The sequence below is a fragment of the Leucoraja erinacea genome, chromosome 15 (assembly GCF_028641065.1).
Source record: "Leucoraja erinacea ecotype New England chromosome 15, Leri_hhj_1, whole genome shotgun sequence".
NCBI classification, from domain to species: Eukaryota; Metazoa; Chordata; class Chondrichthyes; order Rajiformes; family Rajidae; genus Leucoraja; species Leucoraja erinaceus.
The window spans coordinates 11302561-11323821 of NC_073391.1; positions in this window are offsets into that span (position 1 = coordinate 11302561).

The window sequence follows — 21261 nt, forward strand, 5'->3', positions numbered from 1 at the left end:
GGAATTAAGAGTTCTTATTGCTGAGGGGAAGAAACTGTTTTTAAAGCGGGTGGTTTTAGTAGCAAGTGACCTGAGGCGCCTCCCTGAAGGTAGAGACTGAAAAAGGTGATTTGCTGGATGGGAGTGGTCCGAGATGATCTTTTTTGCCCGTTTTGAGGTACGTTGAAGATAAATGGAATGGATTGAGGGGAGGGCTGATCATGGCTGATTGTCCCCTATCAATAACCCATGCCTGCCTTCTCCCCATATCCCTTGACTCCACTAGCCCCTAGAGCTCTATCTAATGCTCCTGTCCCACTTAGGAAACCTGAACGGAATCCTCTGGAGACTTTGCGCCCCACCCAAGGTTTCCTTGCAGTTCCCAGATGTTTCCAGAGGTTTTTGTCTGTCTCCCTACCTGCTTCCACTACCTGCAACCTCCGGCAACCACCTGCAACCTCCGGGAACCGCACGGAAACCTTGGGTGGGGCGCAAAGTCTCCAAAGGTTTCCGTTCAGGTTTCCGAAGTGGGACAGGGGCATTAACTCTCTCTGAAATCCATCCAGTGACTTGGCCTCCGCTGCCCTCTGTGGCAGGGAATTCCATAAATTCACAACTCTCTGGGAGAAAAAGTTTTTTCCCACCTCAGTCTTAAGTGACATATGGGATTGTACAGCATGGAAACTTGGCCCTTTGGCCCACCCAGTCCATGTTCACCTTCTATATTAATCCCAATTGCACACGTTAGGATCATGTCCTTCCATGCCTTGCCAATCCAAATGTCAGTGTAGCAGCTGCTGGCATTGCTTGTCTCGAAAAGGTGCTAATGTGATACACGTTATCTGAAAGCGAGGTAAACCTTGGTTATGACGAGTGAGTGGTGGTTTCTCATTGAAACTGCAACAGGGTACATGATGGTGAAATAATTTGTCAAATGCCAGATCTGTCATCTGATTCTGACCGTGATGGGCCTCCAAGGAAAGTTGATCACTATCTTATGATTACGCTCCTCTGCCTGGAACATAGAACAGTACAGCACAATAATTAGCCACAAAGCAATTGGCCTGTGCAGAATATAACGCTGACATATCACTCACCAATACTCCTCCATTGCCTGCATAGCCATCTAAAAACTCAAATGCCACTATCATATCTGTCTTCACCACCCCCACCCCCTCTCCCCCCATCCCCCAGTACCATGTTCCAGGCACCATCACTCTCTGTGTAAAACAAAACTTGCCCCACATATCTCTGTTAAACTTTTCCCCTTTCACCTTAAACCTATGCCCTCTCGTCTTTGACATTCCACCCTGGAAAAAGTTTCTGACTGTCGACCTTATCCATGCCACTGCTCTTAGAACTTCTGAGAGAGAAGTCCAAGAATAGGCTGTGGAATGTGGATGAGTTGCACTGTGAGATGAAAAATGTGCACACTCTATTTTTGTGAAGGTCTGTAGAACTGTATCCCATTTGCACACAGCATGATTTCTGCTGGTCCAGTTCTTCATTGCCCTGCCCAGTTCCTTATAATTCTCTGGAGCCTCTCCTACCGCCTACTGTGATTTATGCCATGCATTTATTCAATAGCAACCCTACTCTACTGCTGTAAAAGCTTTGCTTTTATTCTGACCAACTTCTTTATAACATGGCTGCAACGATTACAGCTGCTGGGCTTCACACTGTCAGCTGCAAGAACTTGCAGTGCATTGAAACTGACACTACACAGTGAAATGTAACAAAGCTTTTCTATCAACCTCACAATTTAACTTTCTGGTCTTTATACAACTTTCACCATTAGCATTAAGGTAACCCATACTTTTGATTTAACACTGATAAATAATATGGAGCAATTTCCAAATATATTTCGAAATGTAAGAGTGAAATATTTGCATGGACATTATTGTATATGTGTTATAATTTGATTTGCTAGTGCATCATTTTGAACACATACTGAAAAAAAAAAGAAAACATTAGTCTATTTAATGTGAAAGTGTTTCCCAGTGATACCTCATTGGGCTAATTTTATAACTGCCAGAAAGACCTTGTTAACTCCCCACACAGGAATGCCAAGTTCATCCAAACCCCACTTGAAACAGAAAGAGTTTGACAGATTCCCAATTAAGTTTGCCAGCCTCTGCTCATCAGTGTACAACAGCAGCATACAGGATGGATTCTGAGCATTTTAAATAACCTTTGACAAGGCTTTTAAAAAAAAAACAAATCTCCTGCGGGAACTACGTATGTCTGTGCAAAAATGAATTATACAAATCAAGAGCTAAATCAATCCAATTAGCATGACTAAGCCATGCGATACGGTACCTTGTAGTTTTCCTTAAGGCTGAAATTAAACTGTAGAAGTTACTCGTGGTCCCAGAAATGTAAAAGCACAGCAAAACAGAATAGCATCTTTGCCTCCCACAAACTACTACAGGTGCACAACCTTTTATCCGAAGATCCAAATAACGAAAACCTCCGAATAGCGACATTTTTTCGGTCCTTGAAGAAAGGTCCTTGAAAACGTTCACCGAGGGCGGCCCGCAGAGGTGACAGCGGAACCTCCGGTCGGTCCTCGAAGAAAGGGGAACTAAATCCCCATTCATAAAAGAGAAGGTGTACAACAGGTGTACAAGGTGTATATTGCGCGGGAGGGTTAATAATTGACAATATGCTGCTACCTGCCAGCTGCGTTAAAAAGTTCCTACGGTAGACTCACGATACACAGTGTATCGTGAGTCTAGCGTGGGAACTTTTTAACTCAGCGGGCAGGCAGCAGTAGATTGTCGCTCCCTTCAGTTTCACCCCACCTACACCCCTCTGCTTCCCGGCCATGTGTGTGACCCCTTCCCTCCCCTCTCCAGCTCCCCGCTCATTGCACCGGCGCGGGGTCTTTGTACTGTCTTCACGTCGCGATGCTAGCAGCACAGTGCCAGTCACCAGAGGCGTCAGGACCAACGGAACACCGACCCCCAGGCCCACTGCAAGCACGGAGATCCCAGATCAGCAACTCCAGCCCAGCCCCGTTCCAACTCCAGAGGAACACGCTCCCCGTATGGGCAGAAGCTGATGGTGTGCAAGGCACGTCTTGTTCTTGGGGTGGCGCAGCTCGGGCTGTGGGCGAACTGCCACGTCGCCGTAGCGGCCCATCGGGGAGCGGATTCCTCTGGAGTTGGAGGGGGAGGGGGGTATTGTGCTGTTTGATCGCCCCCTACTATTCCAGGGACAGGGAGACAGGACGTTCACCGAGGGCGGCCCGCAGAGGTGACAGCGGAACCTCCGGTCGGTCCTCGAAGAAAGGGGAACTAAATCCCCATCCATAAAAGAGAAGGTGAGAGTATATTGCGCGGGAGGGTTAATAATTGACAATATGCTGCTACCTGCCCGCTGAGTTTAAAAGTTCCCACGGTAGACACGATACACAGTGTATCGTGAGTCTTGCGTGGGAACTTTCTAACTCAGCGTGCAGGCAGCAGCAGATTGTCGCTCCCTTCAGTTTCACCCCACCTACACCCCTCTGCTTCCCGGCCATGTGTGTGACCCCATCCCTCCCCTCTCCAGCTCCCCGCTCATCGCACCGGCGCGGGGGCTTTGTACTGTCTTCACGTCGGCGATGGCAGCCAGCAGGCTAGTGCAGTCACCGGAGACGTCAGGACCAATTGGACGTCGACCACCAGGCCCACCGCAAGCACGGAGAACCCAGAGACCCACAGCCTGCAGCAGCCCAGCCCAGCCCAGCTCCAACTACAGAGGAACCTGGGTTGCGGATGACGGGGCGCAGCTCGGGGCGTCGTAGGGGCCCATCGGGGAGCGGGTTCCTGTTGGTCCTGACGTCTCCGGCCACCTGCTATCCTCCGGGAACTGTACCGCCCTTGCAGGAGAGTGGGGTTGTTTGCAGTTGCAGAGGGAGGGGGCAAGGGCGGTACAGTTCCCAGTTTCAGCTCCAGTCCAGGGGGGTGGCCGGAGACGTCAGGACCAACGGGACAGCGACCCCCAGGCCCACTGCAAGCACGGAGATCCCAGAGACCCACAGCCAGCAGCAACTCCAGCCCAGCCCCGCTCCAACTCCAGAGGAACACGTAGGGGCAGAAGCTGATGGTGTGCAAGGTGTTCTTGGGGTGGCGCAGCTCGGGCTGTGGGCAAACTGCCACTTGTCGCTGTAGCGGCCCATCGGGGAGCAGATTCCTCTGGAGTTGGAGGGGGAGGGGGGTATTGTGCTGTTTGATCGCCCCTACTATCCCAGGGACAGGGAGACACAGCGGCGTTTTAGACTGGTGGGCAATCACTTCCAAAGTTCTGCCGACACAGTCAGTACACCTCTCCTACACTGCATTTCATACAAACATTTATTCTGCATGAAAAAACGACATTGAAGACTCAAACTCGCGACCGAGTAACTGCCGGGATCAAGGCGCAAACTCGCGACCTTGCGGATATGAGCCGAGCACTCTACCACTGAGCTAGCCATTAAAATCTACGCTAAAAAAATTCCATTCCGAAGACCGACAAATTCTGAATTACGAAAAGTGTCTGATCCCAAGGCTGTCGGATAAAAGGTTGTGCACCTGTATTGTATATTTCAAAGCACTGAAAGCTGTCTATCAGATTAATATTCAGATGACAATGTTTCAGCATGAGCTCATAAGCTTATTCCAAATCTATATATTTTTCCACCTGACTGCTTCAGATTCCAGAGTTCAGATTTCAGAGTAGCTCGCTATACTCACCTGCTTATCTTTTTTTGCATAGGATTTTCAGCCCTTGGCTAATTTCTGAAATAGATTACTTTGCAAAATTGAGTTGCTCTTTCAACAGGAGATGAAAAACTGACATGAAAGCATAAGTGATTTCTTTACCCCTCATGGGTCATTTCTGAATCATTCTGCCATGGAGGAAGAGTCAAGCAACTCACATTGAATGCATCTAAAACAACAGCACATTTAACAACATGAGCAGGAGTCAATTACAATCTTATCCGTTTTCCATCAATCAAGATGAAATGCACATCATTTAATACTATTGGAATAAAAATACTTGTTAACTGTTGACACCATCCTCCATTGGATTCAACCTTTTTGGCGCTAATAATAACTATTCTTTTGGAATGCAATAGTGTAACATGAATCAAAATGGGCCTGGGATAGTGGTTACCCAAAATAATATCAGCGTTCACTGTCATTACCTTGTGCAACTTTCCGCATTCTTTAGGAACTGTATGCAGCCATTAACTGCAGAAGTCCAGCTGTGTCTATCAGTGATATTCTTTCACCAGTAACAATGAGGCAATCAAGTTAGAATCAGTGATCTGCTATGAACTTCAATGTTTTCTGCACTATTCATGCTCCAAAACTATTCACAATCTTAACCCTTAGTTCGATCAAGAATTACTGAGTTTGCTCAATCTCAAAATTGCTGCTGATACACAGACACCCAATAAAACTCATTTTTGGAGTCTTATTCTCTCAGAAAACCATTAAACATTGAACATTTTTACAGTTTTTGCCTTATGCGTGCTCATATCTTCATTTCACTTTCTACATGATGCTTCAAGAGGCTGGTCATGGCACACATTAGCCTCCCAGATGGCCTACATTCACTGTGCTTTGTCTACTGCCACAGCAGATCGACAGCAAATACTATTTCCCCGGCTTCATGTTTCATCTCTGGGAAATCTAGATCACACTTACACTGGACTTTCATTTATTGACTATAGCTCCATCTTGAGCATCATAATCCCATCCAAACTCATCTGCAAACTCCTGGTCCTCAGAATCACCATCTCCTCTGTCACTGGATCCTTGACCTTCTGACAGATAGATCTCAATTGGTGAGGATAGTCAATAAAGCACCCTCCACAATAACTCAACTCGAGTGCCCCACAAGGATGTATTCTCAGCCCCTTGACATACTCCCTATGCACTCACGTGGACTCCCTATGTACTCCCTATGATTGTGCAGCCAAATCTTCCTCCAACTCTATCTACAAGTTAGACATAAAATGCTGGAGTAACTCAGCAGGACAGGCTGCATCTCTGGATAGTATGGGTGATGTTTCAGGTTGAGACCCTTGGGGCTGTCCCGCTGAGTTACTCCAGAATTTTGTGTCTATCTTTGGTTTAAAGCAGCATCTGTAATTCCTACGTACACATCTATCTACAAGTTTGGAGATAATACCACTGTGGTGGGCTAGATCTTGAAAAATGACGAGACAAGACAGAGTACAGAAAGGAGATAGAAACATGTCAAGACAACAACCTCTCCTACAACCCCAACTGCTTTGGTGCCACCTCCTGCACCCGCACACAACTGACTGACTTCATCCACTTCACCACTAACCCATCCGGCACTCAAATACACCTGGACCATTTCCGACACCCCTACCATTCCTTGACCTCACTGTCTCCATTGCAGGTGATAGACTTCTGACCGACATCCACTATAAACCTACTGACTCCCATGGCTATCTGGACTACACTTCTTCCCACCCTGCTTCCTGTAAGGACTCCATCTCCTACTCCCAATTCCTCTGTCTACGCCGCATCTGCTCCCAGGATGAGGCGCTCCACACCAGGGCATCTGAAATGTCCTCATTCTTCAGGGAACGGGGGTTCCCCTCCTCCACCATAGATGTGGCTCGCACCAGGGTCTCTTCCATACCCCGCAACACTGCTCTCTCTCCCCATCCCCCCACTCGCAACAAGGGCAGAGTCCCCCTAGTCCTCACCTTTCACCCCACCAGCCGTCACATACAAGTAATCCTCCATCAGTTTCGTCACCTCCAACGTGACCTCACCACTCGCCACATCTTCCCATCTCCCCTCATGTCTGCCTTCTGCAAAGCCCGCTCCCTCCATAACTCCCTTGTCAATTCTTCCCTTCCCTCCCATACCACCCCCTCCCCGGGCACTTTCCCTTGCAACCGCAAGAAATGCAACACCTGTCCCTTTACCTCCCCCCTCGACTCCATTCAAGGACCCAAGCAGTCGTTCCAGGTGCGACAGAGGTTTACCTGTATCTCCTCCAACCTCATCTATTGCATCCGCTGCTCTAGATGTCAGCAGATCTATATCGGTGAGACCAAGCGGAGGTTGGGCGATCGTTTCGCCGAACACCTCAGCTTGGTCCGCAATAACCAACCTGACCTCCCGGTGGCTCAGCACTTCAACTCCCCCTCCCACTCTGTATCCGATCTCTCTGTCCTGGGTCCCCTCCATGGCCAGAGCGAGCAACACCGGAAATTGGAGGAACAGCACCTTATATTCTGCTGGGGGAGTCTGCATTCTGGGGGCATGAACATTGAATTCTCCCAATGTTGTTAGTCCTTGCTGTCTCCTCCCCTTCCTCAGCCCTCATGCTGTCTCCTCCCATCCCCCGGCCTTCGGGCTCCTCCTCCTTTTTCCTTTCTTCACCCCCCCCCCCCCCCCCCCCCCCCCCCCCCCCCCCCACCCACCCCCCCATCAGTCTGAGAAGGGTTTTGGCCCGAAACGTTGCCTATTTCCTTTGCTCCATAGATGCTGCTGCACCTGCTGAGTTTCTCCAGCTTTTTTGTGAACCTCTCCTTCAATATCAGCAAGACAAAGGAACTAGTGTTGGACTTCAGGAAACATAATGATGTATATGCCCTAATCAGAATCAATGGTGCCCAAGTGGAAATTGTCAAGAGCTTCGTTTCTAGATGTAAATATCACCAACAATTTGTCTTGGACCAACCCCGTGAAGCTGCAGACAAAAAAGCACACCAACACCTCTACATCCTCAGGAGAGTAAGGAAATATGACACGTCTCCAACAACTCTTAACAACTTCTACAGAAGTATCAGAGAAAACATATGATTAGAGTGCATCACAGCTTGGGTTGGGAACAGCTCTATCTGAGACTGCAGAAAATTGCAGAGGGCTGGATGTAACCCAGTCCATCAAACAGGCCAGATTCCTCACCATCGACTCACAGTGGCACTGCCCTACAGTTGCTGCCTTACAGCGCTAAAGACCCAGGTCTTGTCTATGGGTGCTGTCTGTATGGAGTATGCATGTTCTACTGAGTAGGTTTCCTGCGGGCGCCCCGCTTTCTGCCCAAATCCCAAAGTCGAACGTGATTGTAGGTTAATTGGCCTCTGTAAATCATCCTAGTGTGCAGGATAGAACAGGGCAGCCTGAATACAGTGCCTGTTTACACGCTGTATCTCTAAAATAAATTAAACTAACCTATACGTCACACTGAGTCAGGAATGCAGCCAATATAAGCAATAACATTTTCATGCCAATCATTTCCTCTTTTCCTCTTTTCCATCGGGCAGAAGATACAAAAGCTTGAGAGCACACACCACCAGGAACAGCTTTTCCCCCAGTGGTATCAGACTACTGAATGGTTCTTCCATAATTTAGGGGATAGTCCTGATCTTGCAAACTACCTTCATTATAGAAACTGGATAATTTCCTCTGTAACTGGAACACTGCAATGCCGTGAAACTGTATTCAGCACTGTTATTTTTCTCTTTGAAGTCTCTTGTGTATGGATCAATTGTACTCAAGTATGGCTAGTCTGATTTCATTCAATAGTACACAAACAAAAGCTTTTCACTGTATCTCAGTGCATGTGAAAATAAAAATCCAATGCTAAGACAATGGTAATTTGTGGGTGCCAGCGCGCATGCACGGCTGGTAACCATTCAGGACGGTACATACACATCATTTAAATCTTGGTGTGTCCCCGTTTTTGAGTGAGAAGCAATTGAGAATTGTACATCCTGGTGACTGCAACACCAGGCTATCAGTTCCTAGAGCCATCCTTCTGAGGTTCCACACACGAGGGAAGCTTAGGATTGCCTCATGAAGACTTAAAAGTATGTTAATCAATCCCATAAGAAAAATAATGATCTTTCTTAGCATTATTTGAAAAAAAAGTGCTAGACAATACGAATGAATGAATGAATGAATGTATGATTGAATGAATGAATGTATGAATGAATGAATGAATGAATGAATGAATGAATGAATGAATGAATGAATGAATGAATGAATGAATGAATGAATGAATGTATGAATGAATGAATGAATGATTGAATGATGAATGAATGAATGATTGAATGATGAATGAATGAATGAATGTATGATGAATGAATGAATAAGATTATTGGCCAAGTATGTGCACATACAAGGAATTTGCCTTTGTGCTCCTCTCGCAAGTAACTACATGACATACAGTAAACCATTAAGAATAAAACATAAAACTGTTTGTCCTTTACAAGCATTAGCTTCATGGGAGAAGTGAGTCTAAAACTCGTGCTCATCTTGCTTGTTTAGTTTAGGTTAGAGAGACAGTGCAGAAACAGGCCTGAGTCTGCGCCAACTAGTGATCCCCGCACACTAACACTATCCTTCACACACTAGGGACAATTTACAATTTTACCAAGCCAATTAACCTACAAACCTGTATGTCTTTGGAATGTTGGAGGAATCCGGAGCTTCTGGTGAAAACCCCCACAGGTCATGGGGAGAACATACAAACTCAATACAGACAGCACCGTAGTCAGGATCTAACCCGGGTTCCTGGTGCTGTAAGGCAGCAACTCTGCCGCTGTGCCATCGTGCTGCTCCATGGCGCCTCTTTGCCACCTGCTTTTAACTAATTTGCCCTGGATTTTTGTTCTTTATCTGTCTCACTGCTATTCAAAATCAGAATGAAAAATCACCCTAATTGTCTAAATATATCAAGTACTGAATGGGGAAGTGAAACGTTTACCCCAAAAGATACAAAAGTTTGCCAAACCAGGATATTACCTTTATTGGGCTTGAGATATATTTTGTTTCCTTAACATTATTCAGCTGTGCCACAAGGCCAGTTTTAACGCAGGTTATGAATTATTCATAGATCCTTCAGAATGAATACATGTTAATTTCAACACTGGAACAAACCTACCTTGAGATTTGGGAAAAAAATGCACTCTGATTGTTGTTAACTGTAGACTTGAATAGCAAATTATTGCCCACAAGTTGCACTGGTTGAAATGAACCAGAGTCATAAATAACTGTGCACATGTGCAACGTTGCTTGCTAAAGAAATTTGGTGATCCAATTTATAATAGCAAATGCAATAATCCTTTTCTGGGAATCTGCACAATAGTAATACACATTAATGTAAAGTAAACATTTAAAATTAATTAGAATTCAAACAATCTGAGCCAACTGTTCATTAATTACTCACCAATTTCTTTCCATCATCCTGTTTTTCTCTCGCTACAAAAAAATCGATTATTCTTCCGTTTATTTTCTTTCCTCTGTACTTTCTTTATCACCTATCCTTTGCTAGGATTAATTCCAGAGAGTTTAACATTTTTCATTCTTCAGCACAAATAAAATATATTTTCTGCCAAAACGTTGCTTCCTCAGACAAATGGATTATGAGCATTCTGCATTTTCTACTAGAAAAACTCCACAGTCGTATTTTTTAATCCTATTCATTACTCATTATATCCAGAGGAACTGCTTCAATATATAATATTGATGAGAAGAAAAAAATCATACATTTTCAAATAGTATAATAATCAGTTTCACTAGCTTAGCTATTAACTAAACCTTGAGAGGTCTTTCCTGACCTGTAAGGAGGAGGTTGGCATGAGTTGTAGTGTGAAAAACTACATTGAGAATACAGATCTAATAAGTTTAGCTTTCCATAAAACATGATTTTCCGTCATCCATGAGAATCTTTCCTGAGCATTTCCGCACTGTTTGAAGCAGGAAGGGAAGATCAATAAGAAGCGCAGGACTGCAAGTGATAAAGGGCAGTTCACTTCAGACTTACCTGCACTTCCTCAAACATTGACCATATACCTTGGTGCTTGAGTAAAACCAGCCTTAAAAGATAAAATCTGTCTTCCCTTCAAATCTCCAATCATCCAAAAGCTGAAAGCGCTGAAAGTTTGCTATACACAATATTCTTTTGCAAAACCTGTTACTACGTTTAGAAACATAGAAAACATTTAAAAAATAGGTGCTGGTGTCATTTTTGGAAAGTGACAACTAAAATCAGTACCCCCCGTTTCTGCTTTTTCCCCATATCCCTTGATTCCATTAGCCCTAAGAGCCAAATCAAACTACCAGCAGTATATCTATCCGTTGTGGTAATATACTTCAGTTCCTAATCTCCTTCCTAGTCCTTCATAGGGCTCCCTCAATCTGTAAGGATGGATTATATTTTTTTACAAACTGCAGATGTTGGAAATCTAAACCAAAAACAGAAAATATTGGAAAAAAACTAAAGCAGGTCAGTCCACGTCTATGGGAAGAGAAGCAGTCAATGCTCTGGGTTAGAGACCCTTCGTCAGGATGTATTGTAGCTGTGTTAATTAGACTTGGAGACCTAGGCGATTTGTAAGGATGATGTCCCGAGTGGAAGGCAGTTTGCAGCAATGTGATGGACCCATTATTAAAAACGTTGAGTTCAAGTAATAAACTAACACATGTGAAGCCATTAGGTTTATTATTTGTCCCCAAGAAGGCATAGGCATCTGCACCCACTCCTTACAGATCAATATTCAACTACCAACTTGCCCAATGAAATCTGTGCGATGTTCAGTCTGGCCTTCGGCATCTATGGGGCTTTGTGAAAGGGCACTTTCAAAACCAACAGCCACCATTAGAAACATTTGTTGATGCACTTCTTCCTCTTGTCGAGTCCACACACAAGATTAAAAGTTGTTCAGCCAGAGCTGAACACACTTCCCGGCATCTGCATTTAATGGTGTCTGTCTTGCGCTTCTTGTGCTTCTTGTGCGGGGTGGTGGTGGAAAGATTGGTGGAATGGTGGGCCGCGACGTGAACGTTCTTTCCTTCACCCCTGTTGATGTGCTGATCCTCATTGGTTGCAGTATGGTGGGCCATGTGAGAAATTCACGTCGCCTTTCTTCACCTTGGTTTCTGACGTCAGCCAGTGGCACGGTTGAATTCTGGTTCTGCCGCGTAAGGGTGAATTGAGGATCCTGTTGGTGAAGACGAACAGGTTTTTGCGCAACAAAATGTGACTTCATTGACAGCTCTATGGAAATGCATCAGAGCAGTGTCAAGGAGTATAGGAAAGTGCATCTCCAATCTCACACAGTGCCTGAGCAGAGCTTGGAGTGCTTGCTTTCCAACATAGACCTGATGGTCCATTTTATGTCAACACATACACACCTGTCAATGCTCACAGCACAAGCAAAAGCCCCCCAATCTGTGTAACCTGCAGTGATAACTCAGTCTGCTACCATGCAAACACAGATTGCTCTCTTCATGTCTCGAAAGGGGTTTCCAGGATATTGCAAGTTCTCCAGTGGATTGTTAGGAGTGTGAACCTGTTGCTCCATCTCAGAATGAGGGAGGACAACAACTTCATTGATCTCACCATTGCTACTCCACCACTATCCATCAGCCAGCTCACCAGCCCAAATTGTTGCCACATGGAGTGAGATGGTGCAGTCTGAACCTAGACATTCTTGTCCCAGAGCTGTTCAACATCAAGGCTGTCTGCAACCTTCACTGAAGGTTAGAGGCTTTCCACCAGCCACGTCTCCCCTCACTGACAAAGCATTCATTCAGGCACTAGTGCGGACACTAAGGAAAATACAGAGAGGTGATTCTGTAGCCTTCATGATGGCTGGATGCATATATCTAATGGTTCAATGGTGTCTTTATTGTCATGTGTAACAGGTAGAATGAAATACATTTTTTGCATACAACTCAGCAAGACTATCTCCATACATAAGTACATACACCCTGGTCAGTACAGTGCAGCTCACTGTCCATAAGCAAGAGGCGCCTTTGGGATGTTCATTTCACGCTGGCCATTATTTTGTCATTCTGGTCTACGGATGATGAGATGGTCTCTGTAATAGCAAAGGTAAGATGGTGAATTGAGATTGTACCCATGGTAGTGCGATTTGGAGAGTTGGCTCTGAATGCCTGGCCAAGAGGTGGCTCTCTATGATGCCTCGTCTGGAACATTAGACCAGAACAATATGGAGTACGAGTATGTCACCTGGCCTAGTGAGCCTACTGTGCCATTCATCGTTCATTTCGTTTATCCCCATTTCCCGTGTTCCTTGCACATGTCTTAATGCCCGATGAGTCGCTGCCAACTTAAGAACGACCCTCTTATTCCCATTCCTTGCTTTCGTTACGGGGTGGAAGATTGCAACCTTCACGTGTTCCGCCCTGTTTCGATGAATGCAATCAACCCGGTGTGCACAATGAAATAAGATCAAATAGAACAAGTTGTCCTACAACTTTAGGCCGTGCACGCCATATGCAAGAAGAAGCTATCTTTACGATAACCACGTATCAATCCAGGCCATTATATTTCTTACCCACGCCATTCCAAGTGCTTTCACCTCATTCAGCAACCTCCTGCTTGAAACATTATTGGATGCCTTCCGAAAATCAAATTATGCCACATCCACTGGTTTAACTTATCTACAGTATTTGACAAAACACCCAAAGATCTCTAATAGGTTAATCACGCATGATTTCCCTTTTATATCATGGATACTGACTCTGCTCCATCACATTTCTTTGCAAATCTGTTATTAATTCCTTCAGCGCAGGTGCCAACATTTTCTGAACTATTGATTTTAGGGAAGAAGCCAGTTTCTCTCCTTTCTTAATTGGTAAGGTTAATTTTGCTACCTGCCAATCTGTTGGAAAAATTCCACTTCTATAGATTTTTAAAACATGATAACCAATATATCCACTATCATTGTAGCACCTCTTTCAAGTCTCTGAGATATAGATCATTATATCATTGAGATTTATTGGTTCTCATCTCACTAACATTTCAAGAATATTTCTATCTGACACTAATTTCCTTTGGTCTTTCTTTCTTGCTTGACTTTTACTTTTCTAGTAGTTCTGCCCTGTATTTTGTGTCTTCCTCTGTACTCATCAGCAGAAAGAATTTGTTTAATTTTCTGCTGCCTCTTTCATTTTCCATCATAAGTTTCCTTTTAAGAAACTTGTAGAACCCCTGGCAGTCTCCTTTTGTGCCTTTCTTCCTCCTTCCCTTCTTTCTCCAGCTTCTGTCAAGGGCTGTGCCTGTATGGTTGCAAAGCTGAACCAATACAGCACATCCCAGTAAACATGAAGACAAGCACTTTGAATTGATTCAGGGTTTCTCCAGGCAGCAGATTTGCTGCTGACAGTGTCCATGATCAGGTTGAACAAGTTGAAGAGGCTGGAGGGTCGTTCTTAAGTTTGCAGTGTACAATCAAATGAAAGCCCCCACTGGACTTAAGGAAAGACACAAAGTCATAGAGTCACAGTCATACAATGATACAGTGTGGAAACAGGTCGTTCAGCCCAACTTTCCCACACCTGCCAACATGTCCCAGCCACTCTGGTCCCACCTGCTTTTGGTCCATATCCTTCCAAACCTGTCCTATCCATATACCTGTCAAACTGTTTCTTAAATTTTGGGATAGTATCTGTCCCAACCACCTCCTCTGGCAGCCTGTTCCATACACCCACCACCCAATGTGTGAAAAAGTTACCCCTCAGATTCCTATTAAATCTTTTCCCCTTTACCTTAATCCTATGTACTCAGGTCATCGATTAACCTATTCTGGGCAAGAGATTCTGTGTATCTACCTGATCTATCCCTCTCATGATTTTATACACCTCTAATAAGATCGCCTCTCATCCTCCTGCACTCCAAGGAAAAGAGTCCCAGCCTACTCAACATCTCCCTATAGCTCAGACCCGCTAGTCCTGGCAACATCCTTGTAAATCTTCTCTGTACCCTTTCCAGCTTGACAACATCTTTCTGATAACATGGTGCCCAGAACTGAACACAATGCTCTAAAACCAGCCTCACCAACGTCTTATCCAACTGCAACATGACCTCCAAACTTCTATACTCAATACCATGACTGCGGAAAGCCAATGTTGCAAAAGTTGACCACCCGATCTACCTGCGACTCCAAGTGTTGGAGTAACTCAGCGGATCAGGCAACATTTCCAGAGAACATGGATACAATTTTGCATTGGGACCCTTCCTCTGACTCATATCTGACTCAAGTCTGAAGGGTCCCGACCCAAAATGTCACCTATCCATGTTCTCCTGGAATGCTGCCTGGCCCGCTGAGTTAGTCCAGCACTTTGTGCCCTTTTGTGTGAATCAGCTTCTGCAGTTCCCTGTTTCTATGTTAGATTCAAGGACCTGGGTATCATCTGTAGTCAAAGCCCATGTGGTGAGATCATATTCTCCAATAGACATCCTTTGGTTCATCATTGTGGCTCAGATATGGATGACACCGGTTCAGTGTATGTTGCATGTCTCTTATGGAACCCACAATGAAACACAAGTACAATCAATGATAGCCTGCAACCACGGCAGTCGAGAACAATAACAGCCTGCAACAATGGAAAGCCTACAGGAATGGGGAAGACTGCAACCATCGTGAACCTATGTCTGTGCTATGCTGGCTGTTTCATGCCAACAAGCAATGCAATTAATTCTGCTCTCCTAGATCGGAGAACATCTGTAACTTTCCAAATTTACAATAAATTGAACAGTTGGTGGTTGAACTGATTGATAGAAATTAAAAGCCAAACACACCCAGGAAAAATCAGAAGCATAAACATTCTTGACAACTTTCATTTTTCTGCCATGTCTTTAGCACAGTAAATAAAGATTACATTTTGAAACAGTGCGACACACACACACACACACACACACACACACACACACACACACACGACTTAACTGTGTTTGGCTCATGTTTTAGATTCAATTCCTTCTTGTAGTTCGTAAAGGTGTTGCACTAAGTGAAGGATCTGTGCATCGCAATATACATCTGAGCAATCACTTTCTTTAGTAATTGTGAGGTTTACAGGCATTGTCTGCATTAGTATACTGTCGGCTGTCCTACATCTCCACTGGTATGCAAAATGAAAAAAAATAATTTGCAGTAACATTAAAAGTAACCCACACTGTTTTCACAATGAAGAATGTCATATAGTAACATCAATCAATTGCAATTCATCCAATGGCCTGTGTGAAGTACTATGCAGTGCAAAGAAGTACCGGTCCAAATTAAACAGTGAGCCGTCTTTCTGTAAGGCAGATCAATGTCAGTTTGTAACAGAAATAGAATTATTCCTCTCATTATGCCAAAACTAAGAAACTAAATGCAGAAGTAACACGGAGCTGGAAGAACTAATCACCAGAAATTATCGACAAAACTAATCCACAGAACTTCAGTAATTGGAGGGAGATGGTGGGATCTGGGGAAGAATAAGTATAGAGTTGGACTGTAATCAGCAGAATAACTAGTCTCTAGGAACTACTCCACAGAAATCGTTAACAGAAAAAGGAATTTTAAGAACAATCTGAATACAACTCATCAGACCAGGACAGCAGAGCTACAAATGCAGAGAACAAGATGAAAGTATTTAGCAGAATAGTGGAAGTGAAACATTTAACAATGATAACCGGTGACAAAATAAAATGACAAGTTAAGGAAAATATACATGTACAACTTAATAGAAACAGAATGAAGGAAAAACATGACAGGGCTATACAATGGAAATAAGTGATGAAAGAGCCTGGAGCAGTTAGTGAAAGAAGTAGATTTATTTTCAACTGCACAAACCCATCGAATAAGGTAATGATGAGGCATGTTGTGAAATTTATACGATCTCTGTTTTGGTTTTCCAATGTGTGCTACAATATTAGTACAATGTAATTTCTTACCTTTTTAGCCCTATAGTCCTATACTTTGAAGTTTAAAGAGCACAAATATTCAACATAGATTACAGCTAAATTATTTGGTGCCTTGACACGAAGCAGGGGAATTGTCTTAATTGATACATATAGCTCTAATGTAATTGTGCTCGAGCTTTGCTTAGTTAGTATTCCCAATGAAATGATAAACATTCATGGTTTTGACAGGAACAATTAACTGGAGGAAAGCTTTGGGAATGAATTCATGTTGTTTCATTTAATGGCCAGAACCATACCCTCAATGCTTATGAATGCTTTCAATCAAAGAAACTTTTGTTTTGTGGTTACAATTCAGGTTATTAGCTTCATGCCAAATACCAGTACACAAATTATACATTCAAGCTGTTTTTGTGTGAGGGTGTTCCACGAAGCAATGTTTGGCCTCTTCCATCCAAAATCGCCCAGATTCACACAAAATGCTGGAGTAACTCAGTGGGACAGGCAGCACCTCTGGAGAGAAAGAATGGGTGATGTTTCGGGTCTAGACCCTTCTTCAGACGAGCGTCAGGGGAAAGGGAAACGTTTCCCTTTCCCTTGACTCATTTACCTTTTCCCTGACTCTAGTCTGAAGAAGGGTCTCTACGCAAAATGTTACCCATTCAGAATCAGAATCAGAATCAGAATCAATTTATTTGTCATTTGGACCCCTGGAGGTCCAAACGAAATGCCGTTTCTGCAGCCATACATAACACACAAATAGACCCCAGACACAACATAATTACATTTAACATAAACATCCATCACATAACTGTGATGGAGGCCAAATAAACGTATCTCTCCACTGCACTCTCCCCCCCCCCCCGATGTCAGAGTCATAGCCCCCGGCTGGCGATGGCGATTGTCCCGCGGCCATTAAAGCCACGCCGGGTAGTGCGAGGTCGCACACCGGGTCTTGGTGTTGGTGCCCCCGGTGTGCGCTCGCAGAGTCCGCGGCCATTCCAGCCGCGCGGGGCAGCGGTGCTAGGCCCCGCTCCAGGAGCTCTTCGACCCCGCAACTCGGGCGGGAGAAGTCGCCGCCGCAGAAGCCCCGAAAAGCGGTCTCCCTCCAGGGAGCCGTGGGCTCGGCGCCGTCGTCCACAGACCTGTAGAGAGCCTCCGACTCTCCGGCAGCAGCAGCAGCAGCAGCAGCAACAGCATCAGCAGCAGCAGCGCTCCTCCACCGCTCCGGACCCGGCCAGCTCCGCGACGGTGAGGTGAGTCGACACCTGAGTCCCCGGTCTCTTCCTGTTGGAGGCCGCTCCTCGTTACGGCCTCAACGACGACTGAGACCCGACGAGAAAAGGTCGGGTCTCAGTGCAGGGAGAGATTCAAAAAGTTTCCCCCCCCCACCCCCCCACACACACACCCCAACATAAAATAACAAAAACTACACAGAAACACAGACAAAAAATAATAAAAACTCGGACAGGCTGCAGAGGCCGCTGCTGGCCAGAGCCGCGCCGCCTACCGGACCCTTCTCGTCAGAGATGCTGCCTGTCCCGCTGAGTTATTCCAGCATTTTTTTTGTCTATCTTCTTTTTAAACGAGCATCTGCAGTTCCTTCCTGCCCATCACCCAGATTCAGTTTGGAACAAGTTGGGTCCAATGCTAACAGAACATTGACAGTATGCCAGGATCTCTAATCTCTGGAGATCAAAAGAAAAGTTTGATTGAACCAATGACATCTCAATTTACCACACCATCTGTTCATACAATCAGAATGAAATTGCTAGGTTAATACTAATAGTGGCAATATTGAGGGCAATATTGTGCTACAAACGCTTCAAATAAGCCCACTTAAACTAACACTAACAGCCAGCAGCGCAGCTGATTTCCATTCTCTCCCTAACGAGCTAGAAATCTATGCATAGGTCAACTGGTCAGCATTTGCTTCCAACTAAGATCAACAGGAACTCAATTTCTGCCTGAAAAGCAACACATAATGTTGCTAACTTTTTCTTAGCAACTTCAGGAAAATTGATTGCAATGATCTTTTGTTTTGGTATGTGAAAAAACCTATTGCTTGATATCAGAACAACTTAGTCTATAGCAACAACTGACCATGCCAGTGGAAAGGAGAATTGAGCACATTGTCAACATGGGTCATGTTTCTTCATGACCCTGCAATATTATTTCTGATGTTAACTACCATTGATTGTCCAATTATTGTGCACATTTATTATTGTTGGATAACCAGGATTAACATTGCTGAATCCACCACCACCATCATCATCCTGGGGGTCACCTGAAAATTGAAACAGCAGCACATAAATACTGCAATTTCAAGAGCAAAATTTAAGTCCTTTCAGCAAGTTTCTCCAAATCCTCAAGGCACAGGTCAGGATTGTGCAGAAATACCTTCCACTTGCCTTACACAGTGCAGCTCCAACAAAGCTCACTTTTCTGTGTGGCGGTTCGTGTCTCATGAATATAATTGAGTTTTTTTAAGGAGGTTGACAATAAGTGCAGAGTCATGGTTTATTTGGACTTCAGTAAGGCGTTTGGTAAGGTTCCATATGGTAGACTGCTCTGGAAACTTATGCCCCTGTCCCACTTCGGAAACCTGAACGGAAACCTCTGGAGACTTTGTGCCCCACCCAAGGTTTCCGTGCGGTTCCCGGAGGTTGCAGGTGGTTCCCGGAGGTTGCACGTAGTGGAAGCAGGTAGGGAGACTGACAAAAAAACCTTCGGGAACCGCACGGAAACCTTGGGTGGGGTGCAAAGTCTCCAGAGGTTTCCGTTCAGGTTTCCTAAGTGGGACAGGGGCATTAGATTGCATGGATTCCAAATAGAGCCAGCTAACTGTTACATTTACCTTGGTACAGATTGTCTTCATGTCTGAACCAGAGAGTGCTGGGTTAAAAGCTTGATTTTCAGATTGAAAGCCTGTGAGTAGTAATATGCCCATCACTGTTTGTGGTTAATATCAATGATTTTGATGAAAATGTGTAAAGTATGATTAGTAAGTTTGCTGATAAAACCAAAATAGATGGTATTGTAGGTAGTGAAGAAGGCTATCAAGAATTGCAGTGGAATCCTGATCAGCTGGGCAAGTGAGTCAAGGAAATGCAAATGAAGTTTAATTCTCTTAGTGTGAGGTGCTGCATTTTGGAGAGTCAAACGGGGGCATGACCTTCACAGTGAACAGTGGAGCCCTGTGAGTGTTGTAGAGCAAAGGGATCAAGGAGTTCAAGTACATAGTTCCCTGGAAGTGGTGTCATAGGTAGATAGGATGGTGAAGTCTTTTGCTATGTTATTCTTCATCAGTGAGGGACTATAGAAGTTCTTCTTCTTCTTCTTCTTGCATGTGGCGTGCACAGCCTAAAGTTGTAGGACAACTTGTTCTATTTGATTGTGCATGCCACGTTGAAATGGCGGACCACGTGAAGGTTGCAATCTCCCACCCCACTATAGAAGTTGGGACATTATCTTGCAGCTGTACAAAATCCGTGTGAGGTTACATTCAGAATATTTTGTTTAGCTTTGGTCACCCTGCATTAGAAAAGGTGCCATGAAGCTGGAAAAGGTGCAGAGTAGATCTAAGGGCCTGTCCCACTTTCATGACCTAATTCACAACCTCTGCCTAGTTTGCCCTTGACTCATACTCACAGCATGGTTGTCAGGAGGTTGTAAGTAGGTCATGATGCTAGTTGTAGGTACTCGTGGCATCAAGTAGGTCGGGCCGTTTTTCTAGCCTGATGAAAAATGTCCCCAAGTAAAAAATGTCGTGAATTAGGTTGTGAAAGTGGGACAGGCCCTTTACAAACATCCCTTGAGGACAAGGTCCTGATCAAAAAGGCTGAGGTTGACCTTTTCTTTGTCGGGTCTCCGTTGTCGTTGGGGCTGCAACGTGGAGCGGCCTCCAACAGGAAGACCGGGGGCTCTGGTGCCGACTCACCTCACCGTCGCGGAGCTGGCCGAGTCCAGAGCGGGTGGAACGGTGGTGGAGCGCTGCTGCTGCTGCTGCGGCCCGATCTCCGGAGATTCGGAGGCTGCATCTGCGGGTCTGGCGGACGGCGGCACTGGGAGCCCGCGGGTCCCTGGAGGGAGACCGCTTTTCAGGGCTCCCGCAACGGCGACTTCTCCCGCCCAAGTTGCGGGGTTGAAGAGCTCCTGGAGCGGGGCCTTACAGCACCGCCCCGCGCGGCTTGGAATGGCCGCGGGACTCTGCGAGCACACGCCGGGGGCTCTAACATCAAGACCCGGTGTGCGACCTTGCATCACCCGGCGTGGCTTTAATGGCCGCGGGACAATCGCCATCGCCAGCCGGGGGCTTTGACTCTGACATCGGGGGGGGAGTGCAGTGGAGAGATAAGTTTTTTTTGGCCTTCCATCACAGCAATGTGATGGATGTTTATGTAAATTATGTTGTGTCTCGGGTCTATTTAACTTTCTGGTGCCTTTCCCCACAGTGGAAAGCTTTGATTCTGCTGTGCGGGGACGTTTGTGTTGAACTCTAAAATGTGGTGTGTCCATTTTATTCATTTTTATTTTTTAACCTACTTCTATGGCTTGTAATGGAACTTATTATTTAATTTATGTAAAGCACTTTAGGGT